This window comes from Mya arenaria, chromosome 6 (genome assembly GCF_026914265.1).
Source record: "Mya arenaria isolate MELC-2E11 chromosome 6, ASM2691426v1".
Classification (NCBI taxonomy): domain Eukaryota; kingdom Metazoa; phylum Mollusca; class Bivalvia; order Myida; family Myidae; genus Mya; species Mya arenaria.
Window position 1 is genome coordinate 65,501,069 of NC_069127.1, and position 13,405 is coordinate 65,514,473.

Consider the following 13,405-nt stretch of genomic DNA (forward strand, 5'->3'; position numbering starts at 1 on the left):
ATCACGTGATAATGTCAACTTACCAATCACGCACGCTAATGAAAATTGTGCTCTTTAAAGACGATATTTGAGCAAATATCAATATTTGCTTAAGGGTTCCAGCTTTTGGTAATTTAGTTATTGTATTCCTAATAATTTTCTACACTTTACACAAAAAAGTGAATTTTCAAAAAACAGAACAGAACAAAACACAAGTTTATTTCCACATATAACGTCACACATATATACATCAATGAAATAGACTATGACAGTCCATGATCATTTCCATTAGTTAACACTTGCTTTGCGGTTTATATATGTTTTTAACTAGTTAAGATATTTTACAGTAAAAAAATAGTAGCAAATGTTTATCAAAATAATTATTACGAACAAATCCTTTTACAACTATTTAACGGCTGGTACTAAAACATATAATACTCATGTATCATGTAAAGTAATGAAATTCTTTCTCTGAACAAATGCTTTATACTCGAAAATAGAATGATTCTTAAACAAATCAGTATGATCTATATTCAGCTTAATTCAGCAATTCTATGGTTTCAAACATATTTGGATTAGTAAGATAATATCTAGATCTATATTAAGATCTAAAATTTGTATACAGACTGCATTAAACCAAGAAATGAAATTCGTCGTCTTAGACATTACACTGTGGGCAAAGTCTTTGTTCCAAAAGTGTATTATTCCACCTTCCAACTTCTATATTCAACCGATGCGACGATAATCTTAACTGGCTTAAAGCAATTCTGAATTTCTGTACCAGAACACACAAGAAATAGGGTTTTAATTCAAAATCAGAAATGTTTCTATAAAAAAAAGCTCTTGAGGAGTCTGACAATCTGCTGTTTAAATTTTTAACATAAATGTCTCGTATTATGACACAAAACTTGAAATATCACCCACTCCTAGTGCAAGCCAGACGTGATGAAACCCCATATAACTCAATATTGTTTTAACATGTACTGCCCAGTTTGTTTTATTTGGGAATTTCACATCATTAATCATTACATTATAGATGGTTCTTACATATTTATCATTCGGCATACTTAAAACTTTAAGCCAGTATTTAATAATATTTATAATGCATTGCGACCGTAGATCTAATCTGCCAGTCTCTGCATATACAATGTCATTTTGTGTTGTTGTTTTAGCCGAAAGTTCATATTTTATGAATTGGGTGTGTATCCTTTCAATTGGCAATCGTTTTGAAAATCCCCAAACTTCTGAACCATATAATAGGATAGGTCTAATAAGTTTGTCAAAAAGTGCCAATTTATGTTCAGATGTTATATAAGTAAATTTGTTCAAATATTTTCTTAATTTAAAAATTGCTTTATGTGCTTGACCAGATAACGTTTTGGTAGCATGCATAGGTGAACTCCCTGAGCTAAAGACTATGCCTAAATATGTAAATTTGTTTACAACCTCCAATGGTGATCCCTGATAGGAAAACTTAAGATTTATAGGTAGTCTACCCCCTTTCCTGAAAGCCAGTATCTTTGTTTTGCCTTTGTTAACCTTACGTTTCTATTTGTCACAATATTCCTCTGATATATTAATACTTGCTTGCAGTTCTGCTGCTGAATTAGCAAATATTACAATATCGTTTGCATATAAGAGAAGAAAGAACTTTAAAGTCCTGTGTCGACCCCTTTGGCCCCTTGGAGATATTTCCTTTAGATCGTTAATATACAATGAAAATAATAAGGCGATAGACATTCGCCTTGACGTACACCTAAATGACTTTCAAACACTGCACCTTACTCATTTTGGTGTTTCACACTTGAATACACATGATTAGGCATATACTTAATAACTGAAAAGAGATTGCCCCGTATTTCTTATATATACAGTATACAGTATATACCACATATTGTCTCGTACTCTATAATCAAACGTTTTTGTAAAATCAACAAGAAGACAAATTAACTGTTTGTTTTCATTTAGAGCATGGTTATTTTATTTTTTTTAATACAAATAAAAGTTATCAACGGTTCTCATTGTAGCTCTGAATCCAGCTTGGGCCTCAATATATACATGGTAATATTCGGCCCAAGTTGAAATATTTATGCAAAAAGTTACAGAAAAACAAGCCCAGTAGCAAAATGTTTAAACATTAACCCGGTTTAGTGGCACTGGGCAAACGCCAAAGACATAGAACACAAAATCACAAACAAGAAACATAGAAGAACAACACACAACTCCACAAACAGCACAGTGCATACATACTATATATATAAAAAATAGGTAAAAAGCCGACTATTAATAATATTGGTGAATAGTTTTCCCACAACACTTAATAATGTGATTCCTCTTCGTTTAAATTGCCCTTTTTATGTATTGGGCCTATATAACCCTCAGTCCATTTTTCCGAAAAATACCCGGTTGTTAATAGTTTATTAAATAGCCTTAAAAGAAAAGACGATAGTCAATGTTTACCATATATCAAAACTTCATTACGTTTCCGGTCTGGACCAGCACTTTTGCCCAAATTCAAATTTGAAATACCTTTAAGAACGTCTTTCTCAGTGTATGGCAAATCTAGTTCAGAAAACATTATCTTTAATTCATTGTGTAAACTAGTATTATTTAAGTATAATATGTCTACGTTTGGCTGAAAAAAAACTATCATTAGGGTCATTAATTGCCTGAGATATATTTTTAGGAGTTTTATGAGTTGTTCCATCTTTTAATAATTGCCAATAATCTTTGGCACTTTTGTTTTTAATATATATTAATTTATCCATCCGCTTACAAGAACATTACCTATCTGCCGTTTTTCGCTAAACAACATTGATAATTTTTTATTCGAAAATACTTGTATCACATTTATTTTAGAAACAGGAGCTTAATTCTCTTCATGTTTAATTTCATTTGAAATGTTCAGTATTTCGCTAGTTATTTCTCCAGTCTGTCCCGGCAAACTGCTCAGGTACTGTTTGCAAAGCGCTATACTCAGCCCACGATCTACCTCATAAGCATAAGGTAAGTCAGTGGTCAAATTAGGAATTTCGTTGGTATTTCCCAAGCTTTTTTTAATAAAGCATTGCGCGGGTCTCGGGAATTAGTCAGACGTTATATGAGACTCTATAATAGTTATATTATCGTCGCTGTGCTTTTTTGTGTACCGTTGGCTATTTGGATAAAATCTCGTAATCATGAAAAAATATTGAGGCAGTTTCATTGGATCCGCAAAGTACCAGATGCTTTACGGTTGAAAAATATTCTGGCGATTACCGGAGTTGAACCGGGTCCGCCTTCTCAGTACAATACTATTTGGCAGCAATCAAGACCACACGGCCACGGAGGCTACTGACACTGTTATGCTATTGAACAATATTTGAGTGTTAAATTTTAATTCATTGGAAGAAGAGCTGTCTCTCCTGCCTCGTGAATATTCATTCAAACGAGAGTTTGTCAGTCAATTGTCCAACGGTATATATGAAGTGTAACGGAAGAAAGTACCGTTGATGCCGATGATGAGTTATTTTTTTACTTGTTTTCTCTTTAATTATTTAATTCTTAATGACACTGGGACTTTTATAAATTGGTTTATAATAGTAAACTTATGTGAATTAAAATACACAAACTTCATGTATAGAACAATTTTAAGTGAAATAGAAAAAAATATATAAAAAAAATAATAAGAAAATGTTCATACTGATAAAATTGCACTTGACAAATGAAAACAAGTCATGCGTGAAACAGCAGCAGCAGTATGAGCATCATCAGACGAAGATAATGAACATGATTATAATGAATGTTTTATGAAAATAAAATAAAAACTAATCAAAAGTTACTTTGGAATCCGGTTATCGCCGCATTAAATGTCGTGTGACGCACTTAGACCGGGACGCAGGGACCATTTACGCGACACACGACAAGCGAAATGACACACGATATGACACACGACATGCGATACGACGACGGACAATTAAACTCGAATGTCGATTTATAGCACTGGGTGGTTCGCGTCTGTAGCATGAAATGTCGTGGTAAATATCGTGTGCCAGTTCGCATGTCACGTCGGAATTTCGTGTTTGTGGCATGTGTCCGATGTGACATACGAAACGACAGACGGCTTCCGAAGCGACACAATATACGCGACAAACGAGACTATATCGTGCAAATATCTTGGTAGTGTCGTGTGTCGTAGTGGTAGTGGCTATAAAATCTCAAATTCTCAAATATTACTTTAATTACCAGAAAACACTTAAATATAGAATATTGTGTGCGAGAGGTGGATGTCACTTTATTATATGTGAGGATAAAATGCCATGTGTAAGGGATTTAGGGAGGGGTTGTGAATTGTGGGAGGGGGAGGGACTATAAAATGGTCTCATGCGTTACTTTTATTACCGGAAACACTTTATTTTATCGTTTGCTAGGGATTGAGGTAACCATATTATATGTGAAGAGGGTAGGCCATGTGTAAGGGGTTGGGGAAGTGGGTATGAAAGTGTGAGGGGGGTTGGGGCTTTAAATGGTCTCGAGCGTTACTTTATTACCGGAAACACATTATTTTATCGTTAGCTAGGGGTTGAGGTAACCATATTATATGAGAGGAGGGTAGGCCATGTGTAAGGGGTTGGGGAAGTGGGTAGGAAAGTGTGAGGGGGGACCTGTAAAATGATCTCAAGCGTTACTTTAATGACCGGAAACACTTTATTATATCGTGTGCTAGGGGTTGAGGTAACCATATTATATGTTAGGAGGGTAGGCCTGAAACTTAGTATAGATGCTGTCATAGTCTAAGCGGCTATACGTCAAGTATAGCAATGTCGATAACTCTGTTTCGCGTTTTACCCATTGCGAGTGTATTTTATTAATGCTTAAATCATTTATCATTTTAAAATATTTCCCGATGGTGTAACTGGAGATAAGATGGCACAAAAATAGCACCAGAGGCTCCAAACCTGTCTGTACGTAATATTGGTAGATAATATTTTCAAATCTCACCAAAGACGATACTCACATGTTTAGCAACGCGCAAACAATTATTTTATAAATAGTGATTGCTAGTTGGTAATCACTGTAATGCATCGTATTATTTCCACGCCAATAACATTGGAGTTCAAAATTAACCCATAGTATTGATAAATGGTAAGTTATTGGCTGGTTACGTTTAATGTTCTTCTAGTCATTGTCTTAAGATAAGCGCATTATCCGCAACACCAAGTTGCTTCATATATTCATTTCTGTATTGACGTTTCTTATTATATACAATAAAGTCCTGATGTTCAATCTTACAGCCAAGGGAAGCACGGGAACACCCACATTCAGGGAAAAGAGTTACCAATCATTACTGACTGTCCAGAAGAGGTAAATTTTAGTACAACGATAAAGTTTGAATGGGTGATGTGATACAAATATTGTTAACTTCAACTTATGGAGAGGCAATAGATTCAGTTTACCCATTGAAATGCTATATGAAAAATTGTTATGTATTGACATTGTAATTCTTTTAGCATTATATAGATTACATAACGATTTCAAAAATTTGACGACATAGTAATACTGCAATATTGGGATATTCTTTCTGTTCAAGTGAAACGTCCCTGTGTTTGTATAGATTTAAAAATTCTTGTTAATGGCACGTCTTGCGACCTACAGAAATATTTTGTCCACTTCAGGGGAAACTCATGAGATCCCATTCCAGTGATCAGCGAAAAGGAAAGTCTCAAAAAAGCAACACAAGGAGAAAATACTATAACCAACATGTATGACACTCATAAAATGTGTATGATGTACCTTAGTGAATGATCTCATTTTTTATTGTTTTTAGTATATCAATCGGTTTCATTCACATTTAACGGTATAGAAGCAAAGTTAAGCATAGATTGTTTTGTTCATTACAAAATTAAATATGTTTTCAAGTGATGCTTTGATGAACAGGCAGTTTTCGGTTCAATGTTGAATAGAGTGACAAAAGAAGTAAAACAAGGATTGCTATTACTTGAACAGAAAAATGTGATAAGTGCAATGTGGAAACATCAGTGAAAGGCACAGACGTGAATAGACAACGCCCACGTTCTGTGACACAGTTAAAGGGTAAACTCTATACTATAGTGCAAATAGTTCAGTGTCAGCCTTATTCCAGAGCTTTGAAGATGAGCGAAAAGCACTGGATCTGAACTGCCTATAACCTGTCTATTTCTATAGAGAAAATAATTTAAATCAGTTTATATCTAGACATTGCAGTTGTATTGAAATATCATTGGCTATAAGTGATAACAGTTGTTTTGATTTTAGGGCGCATACTTACAACGACTATGTGCATGGTTGCAAGACCTTGGTTCTAATTCAAAATTGCACTTTGAATATTCCTGTTCATGGTTGATCATAACAGTTTGCATTCAGTCCGAATGTTGTATCAAATAGAAACTAATGGCATTGAAATTATTAAAACCATGTACAGAGCTGAATGACAGTTATGAATGTGTTCAAAACTGAACTTATTAAATCTTTTCAGGCACAGCAAGGTAGCTTTACTTCTTATTCAGTGTAAACTTTCATTCAGCTCAACTAAGTGGTCAGAAGACATCACACTTAACATTGCTTTGTTAATTTAAAATAATTGACCCCTTCATATTATATGGCTACTTGTTATATTGCAGCACCAACTCCATGGAGCATAGGAGCTTCCATGTCTTTGAAAACAACCTCCTGTTACACTTTTATACCTGTGACATGTGTCGGCATCTAACTGGGGCAAACGTATGTCAGAAACAGGAATCATATATAACAGTGCGGCTAACGCGTTAATGCGGCCACACGAGACGTTGGGAATCACAGCCGAAAGTTGAAGGAGTGCCTGCGGGAAACATACTACTTACTAAGTGGTGTAATCCTCTTCGCTGGCTGTACCTCTTAAGGTGTTGAGAGTATTTAGTTTTATAAACATCTTGTCCATAAGTTTACTGACATGCTTCAATCATCAGAGACCATTTTAGTAGCCCACTGTTGCAAAAGGGTGGATATCACAAAGCAGGCATATTCTTAATGAACTAAATGGAAAGAGGATAAGTAGGTTGTTTCAGGCGAGTGGCGTGCACACAGTCCAGGACACAGTGCCAAAAATGGTGCATACTCAATGATCAACATGCACAATTGAAAGGTCATCGCCTTGGAGCTTGTTCAGGTATGTTTCTACACTTCACATGTTATTTTTTTTTTAAATGATACCATGTTCATACATAAATTAGAAAAGTTTAGGGCAAACACAGAAAACATGCCTTATGTATAACTATGTAGCGACTTAACATCATGTTTGTGATATCTCTGTAAAAGTTTGAGACCAGGTATCTTATGTACTATAAATAAATGAATTATTATGACATTTGTGGGTGCCCAGTGACTCTATATTACATTAGAACAACTTCAAAGGATGTGATATGTAGAGAAAGAATTTGTTATAAAATGATTGGTACCCATTAGGGAGACAAACGAATATTCAAAAATTCGATCAAACGATTTGTATTCGAATGTCAAAATCGGTATTCGAATATTCGATGTTTATTGTGGAATAAATACAATAATAAATATTTTCCTTACAACTGTGTCGTTGTGTATAAATTTTGTGTGTCATGTTTTACCAACGATTGGCCGCTAATGCCAAAGGCGTGAATGGGATGATAATACGCTATTCCCGTGTCATATTACAATTAGGGTTATATCGTCGGATATATACAGTCCCCTTAATTTTACAATAACTGGATGTTAGTCAATTGACTTAAAACAAATTTCAATTATTTTCGGTAAATTTAAATGTCCATACCGAATTAAGGATCTAAGGAATCGGCCTTCCTGTGTGTGCATCACATGTGTTGTCTTGGCTGCCATATATTTTAATCGCCGTGATGATATGAATGGCATGTGCTATTTACATGTACGTGCTATAAACTGTTTTCCGTGTATGAAATGTAACTATATAGTAACTACATTTTAAGATATATTTCCTGTATTGTTGTACAATAGATAAGTCAAAATTGTTTACATTTTATTATTTTACTTGTGTCCTTGTTGGTTTTTTGTTTTCCATAGTTATATTTAGTAAACTTAAGGTCAATCCCAGAACGACCTTCCGTTGGTGCATAACGTTATTAAACAGGAAATTTACGATCTTCGCCGATCTCATTTCCCACTGTTTACACAATGCAGTGAAATTGAAATTATTCGATTTTGTGTTTTGTTTGTACAAAATGAATTACCTTTTCTTGAGATTTTTTTCTGAAAAAAGAGAATTTTAGAGGCTAATTTTGGGAAGAATAAGGAACCGTTGCGGGTACCAGCTACGACAACGAACGATTAAAGGGCCCCGTCTATTTCTTTAGCGAATACTCACAGTTAACTACAGCTTATAAAAGATTCATTTTGGTAATAGAATATTCGATCGAAAGAATTACTTATTATTCAAATATTAATTATGCTATTCGTTTTCATTCCAGGCATTACAGATTAGCACAGCTTTAAAGAACTCCCGGTTCCACTTCCGGCCTCCCTAATCCGTCATCCACACACACGCAAGGGCTTCCCTCCTCACACACAATAAAGTATGACCCCCACCCTCTATCCTCGCACACAATACTGTTTATGATAGGGAGAATTTAAGTAATTTCCGGTAATTACTGTAGCATTTGAGACCATTTAATAGTACTCGAACCTCCCCTCCGCCTTCACCGATCCTCAACCAACCCCTAATACATGGCATTCTCTCCTCACACACATTATATTATGAGCAACAGCATCCCCCACCCACTCGCACACAATACTGTATATGATAGGCAAATATCAAGTGTTTTCGGTTATCAAAGAATCACTTTAAACAATTATTAGCACTCTCGCCTACCTCTCCGACCTTCTCACCCTAAAACACACTGCATACCCCCTCCCACACAATAAAGTATTGGCCCCCACAACCCCTAACTCACTTGCACATATTATTTCTTTTATGATTTACAGTAATAAGAGTAGCATTTGTGGATATTTTATAGCGATCCACCCTCTCCCTTCGGTTTCCCCAATTTCTCTCCCACCCCTCACACACGCGATACCTTCCTTCCACACAAAATAGTATGAGCCCTAGCCTCCCCTCACTCTCCTAGCACACAATTCTGTATATCATGGAGTGAATTTCCGGTTTTTTCCGGTTAGTAAAGTCGCATTTGAGACCATTTCATAGTCTGTCTCCCACCACCACTTCCCCACCCTCCCTCATCCACTCACACACGGCACACCCTTCTAGAAAAAATATAGTAAGAGCCCCCCCCCCCCAACATACACACACTACTGAATATGATATGGAAAATATATAAGTGTTTTTCAGTAATTAAAGGAGCATTTTAGATCTTTTAATACCACTCGCGACTCCCACTCTGGCTTCCCCAATCCTTCCCCACCCCCTCACACACGGCACACCCTCCTAACACACATAATAGTATGAGCAGCAGCCCTTTTCATCCCTCGCACACAATAATGTATATGGTAGGGAAAAGTAAAATGTTTTCTGGTAAATTAAGAAGCGTCTGCAACCTCTTTCAAGAACTCCAGCTTTGACTTCCTGCTTTCCGAATCACTCATCACCACGCTTACACACGGGCTTCCCTCCTCCACACAATATAATATAGGCCCCAGCCTCCATCCTCACACACAATTTTGAATATGATAGGGAGAATTATTTTCCGATTATTAAAGTAGCATTTGAGACCACTTGAAAACCCCACCATCTACGCCTGCTTTCGCACCCCCATCCATCCGTCCATCTTCCTCTTTCACACACGGCATAGGCTTCTCAAACACAATTTATTATGAGCCCAAGCCCATCCCCCCACCACCTCGCTTACAATACTATTAGTGATCGGAACATTTCATAGTGTTTTGCGGAAATTAAAGAAGCATTACAGATAAGTAAATAGCAATCCCGCATCCGCCACGCTCCGGCTTGCCCATCCCCGTCCCCAACTCCTCGCACACGGCATACCCCCTCATACACAATATAGTATGAGCCCCAGTGTCCCCGATCCATCACACAGAACATGATCGGGAAAATTTACGTGTTTTCCGGTACTTAGAGTACTTAGAGTACCATTTGATGACCTATTTTAGCAATCCCTTCTACACCTCCTGCTTTCCTAAACCCTCCATCACACCCTCATGCACGGAGTGCTCTGCTCACACGCAATAATGTATGTTTCCCATTGTCCACTACCCACTCTCACACAATATTGTATATGATAGGGAAAAATACAATGTTTTCCGGTATATAAAGATATACTTTGGACCATTTCATAGCACTTCCGCTCTCCTGCTTTCACATTCCCTGCCCACCGCAACACACGATAAACCGCCCTCCCTCACACTAAAGTATGAGCCCCGTCACCCAAGCCCCCTCAAACATAATATTGTACATGACAGGGGAATATTTAGTGTCTTCCAGTTATTAAGTAGCATTTGAAACCTTTTTAAAGCCCCCTTTGGCGGCTTCCCCAATCCCTCCCCCATCCCCTCACACACAATACACCTTCCTAACACACAATAAAGTATGAGTCCCAGTCTCCTCCATCCCCTTAGCATACACTACTGCATATGGTTTAGAGCATCAAAGTGTTCTCCGGTAATTAAAATTGAATTTTATACCATTTTGTAGCCCGTCCCCCACAACAGCTTCCCCGCCCTCGCCTTACACACGGCATAATCTCGTCAAACACAATATAGTATGAGAAACAGCATCCCCCATCCTCCTCGCACACACTATTCTAAATTATAGGTAGAACTTAAGTGTTTTCCAGTAATTAAAGTAGCAATTGAGACAATTTAATTTCATTGCACTCGCCACACCTCCGGCCCCCCCCCCCCTCACCACACACGGCATACCCACTCACTCACAATATAGTGTAAACCCAAGCCTCTTACACCCTTTTCGCGCACAATACTTGATATGATATGGAAAAGTTAAGTGTTTTCCAAAACCAGTAATTACAGTTACTGTAGCATTTGAGTTATGTTAAGAATCTCCCCACCCCCTCCGGCTTCCCAACTCCCTATCCAACCCCCTTACACACGGGATACCATCACACACAATGAATAATTAACCCCAGCTGACCTCCTTGCACACAATAATGTATATGATAGGGAGAATCAAAGTGATGTTCGGTCATTTAAGTAGCATTTGAGACCATTTTCAACCCCTTCAACCATTCCCGATTCCCTAACCACCCCTCCTCCCCCAACCCCTTACACACGATATATCCCCTAACACACACTTAAGTGTTACCAGCAGCATCCCCCACCATCTTGCGCACATTATTAAATATATATGAAAGTGTTTTCTGGTAAATAGGTTTTTCGGTAATTACACCGGTCCTTGATTATCGTTACATTTACTATGATCTCGGTAGACACACGACAATTTCACGACATTTGCGCGATATTGTGTAGTGAATCACTTCGCTTGTCGTACGTCGTATAGAGTGTCGCTTCGTATGTCATGTGTCGTGCTTTTGATATGGTGAACACGTTACACAACACACGACGGTACTACGACATTTGCACGATATAGTGTCGTTCGTCGCTTCGCATATCGGGCGTGGTAGTGTGTGTCGCTTCGCATGTCGCGTGTCGTATCGTTTGTAACGTCGAATATTCTGTGTCGTCCTTGAAAAGCAACACGCGACAAACAAAGCTACACAAAACCCAGTACACGACATTTCGAAACGACGTAGGATGTTACAAACAACATGCGAAGTTCCACGTCCGTCACACGAATTCAAATGTGGGCCCTAATCGTACCGTTTCACCCTCTTGCGAATAATAAACAACTCCCTATCATATTTTCAACCTGCCACGTCCACTTACGAGTTTAAACAACTTTATATAAAGGAGAATGAGTGTCCCGACTATCATATTTACAAGCTGCCACGTCCACTTACAAGATAAAATAACTTTATATAAAGGAAAATGAGTGTCCCGTAACAAGTTTGAGTGTTTTTTTATTATTATAAGAGGATAAAAGCAAGGTGTTAGGTAATGCTGTATATAGACTGATATATATGGGTCAAGAATTAACGTTTACGCAAGACAGTTATGTACTAAATTGATTTTCATATAAATCTATTCAAATATTGTATATTATGTAAAGATACGGTACCCCTGGGAGAGGCTTAGATCATTGATAACCTTCACATTTTCAGAACGTGCTGATTTCAGATAATAGGAACTTCTATTCGTCATATACAAACAATATCTGTTAAAAATACGATCCACTTCATATCAAATGGAAATAAATTGTGTTTTTTTTTATTTATTACTGGTTGAAGTGAGTTTGTTTATATGGCGTGGTTTGCATGATATTTACAATCGAATATAAATTCTTGAGGTACCTTCCAATAACACTTTAGATGTTTATTTATATGTATTTACATACTGATCAGTTAAGCCCTTTTTCATGATAGCACGGTGATTGTGCTAAACAGCTCCCATCGTTCAATATTCCGACTTATTTGCATTGGTTGTATTTGTTCAATTGTTCAAGTAGTCGCAAGATACATAATCCTCATTCTTTTAGATATCGCGGGATTTAGGTCTCTGAAGTTATCATTTATTAGCTTCAGAATATTTCTTTTTGATAGAATTGTGAGTTTTATTTGTGAAAAAGCACAACATTCACCGCTCATTACAATACATTTTTCTATAACAAGCGTGAAATAACAAACGATCTTACATTGAAATCAACAAATCCTCAATTTAATTAATTTATGGGAGGGGGGGGGGGGTAGGTGGGTGGGGGGTGTTGGGGGGTCAAGTGCATTGTCCATATTTGTTTAGCTATTGCCATATGTGTATTAATCAAATGACCTACGTCACTGTATAATAATGTAACACGATGCAACCATTGTCTATTGAAAATACATGTAAACGAATATATGATAAAAAATGGAAACTCTATTACCTGTTTAATGTCGATGAACAACGTCTGCATTTTAGTATGTAGATTTTATAGAGTTTTTTTTTTCAAAATACAATAGGTTGTATGCCCATGCGTATAGAATCACTAAAATACATTGATGCAAATAACCTAGTCAATGGCCATTCAATATTTAAATCATACAATTACAGATTGATATAACAATCACAGTTCCATAGCTCAACATAAACATAGCGAGAGGAATAAATAAATAATATCCGTAAAACATACAGTAGGTCTTTCTCAAATCGAAGGCTTTGAATACATCGATTATTTTCTATTTACATTAGTATTTTGAGAGGTGAATATTTCTATCAATTTAATCATATTCGGTCTTGCATACTGATATTATCTCTGTAAGCTTTTCTGATATCAGTATACAATTTACATTAAATAACAAAATGATCTTCTAGTTCATCCGATAAATGTAGACTCTCATAATTC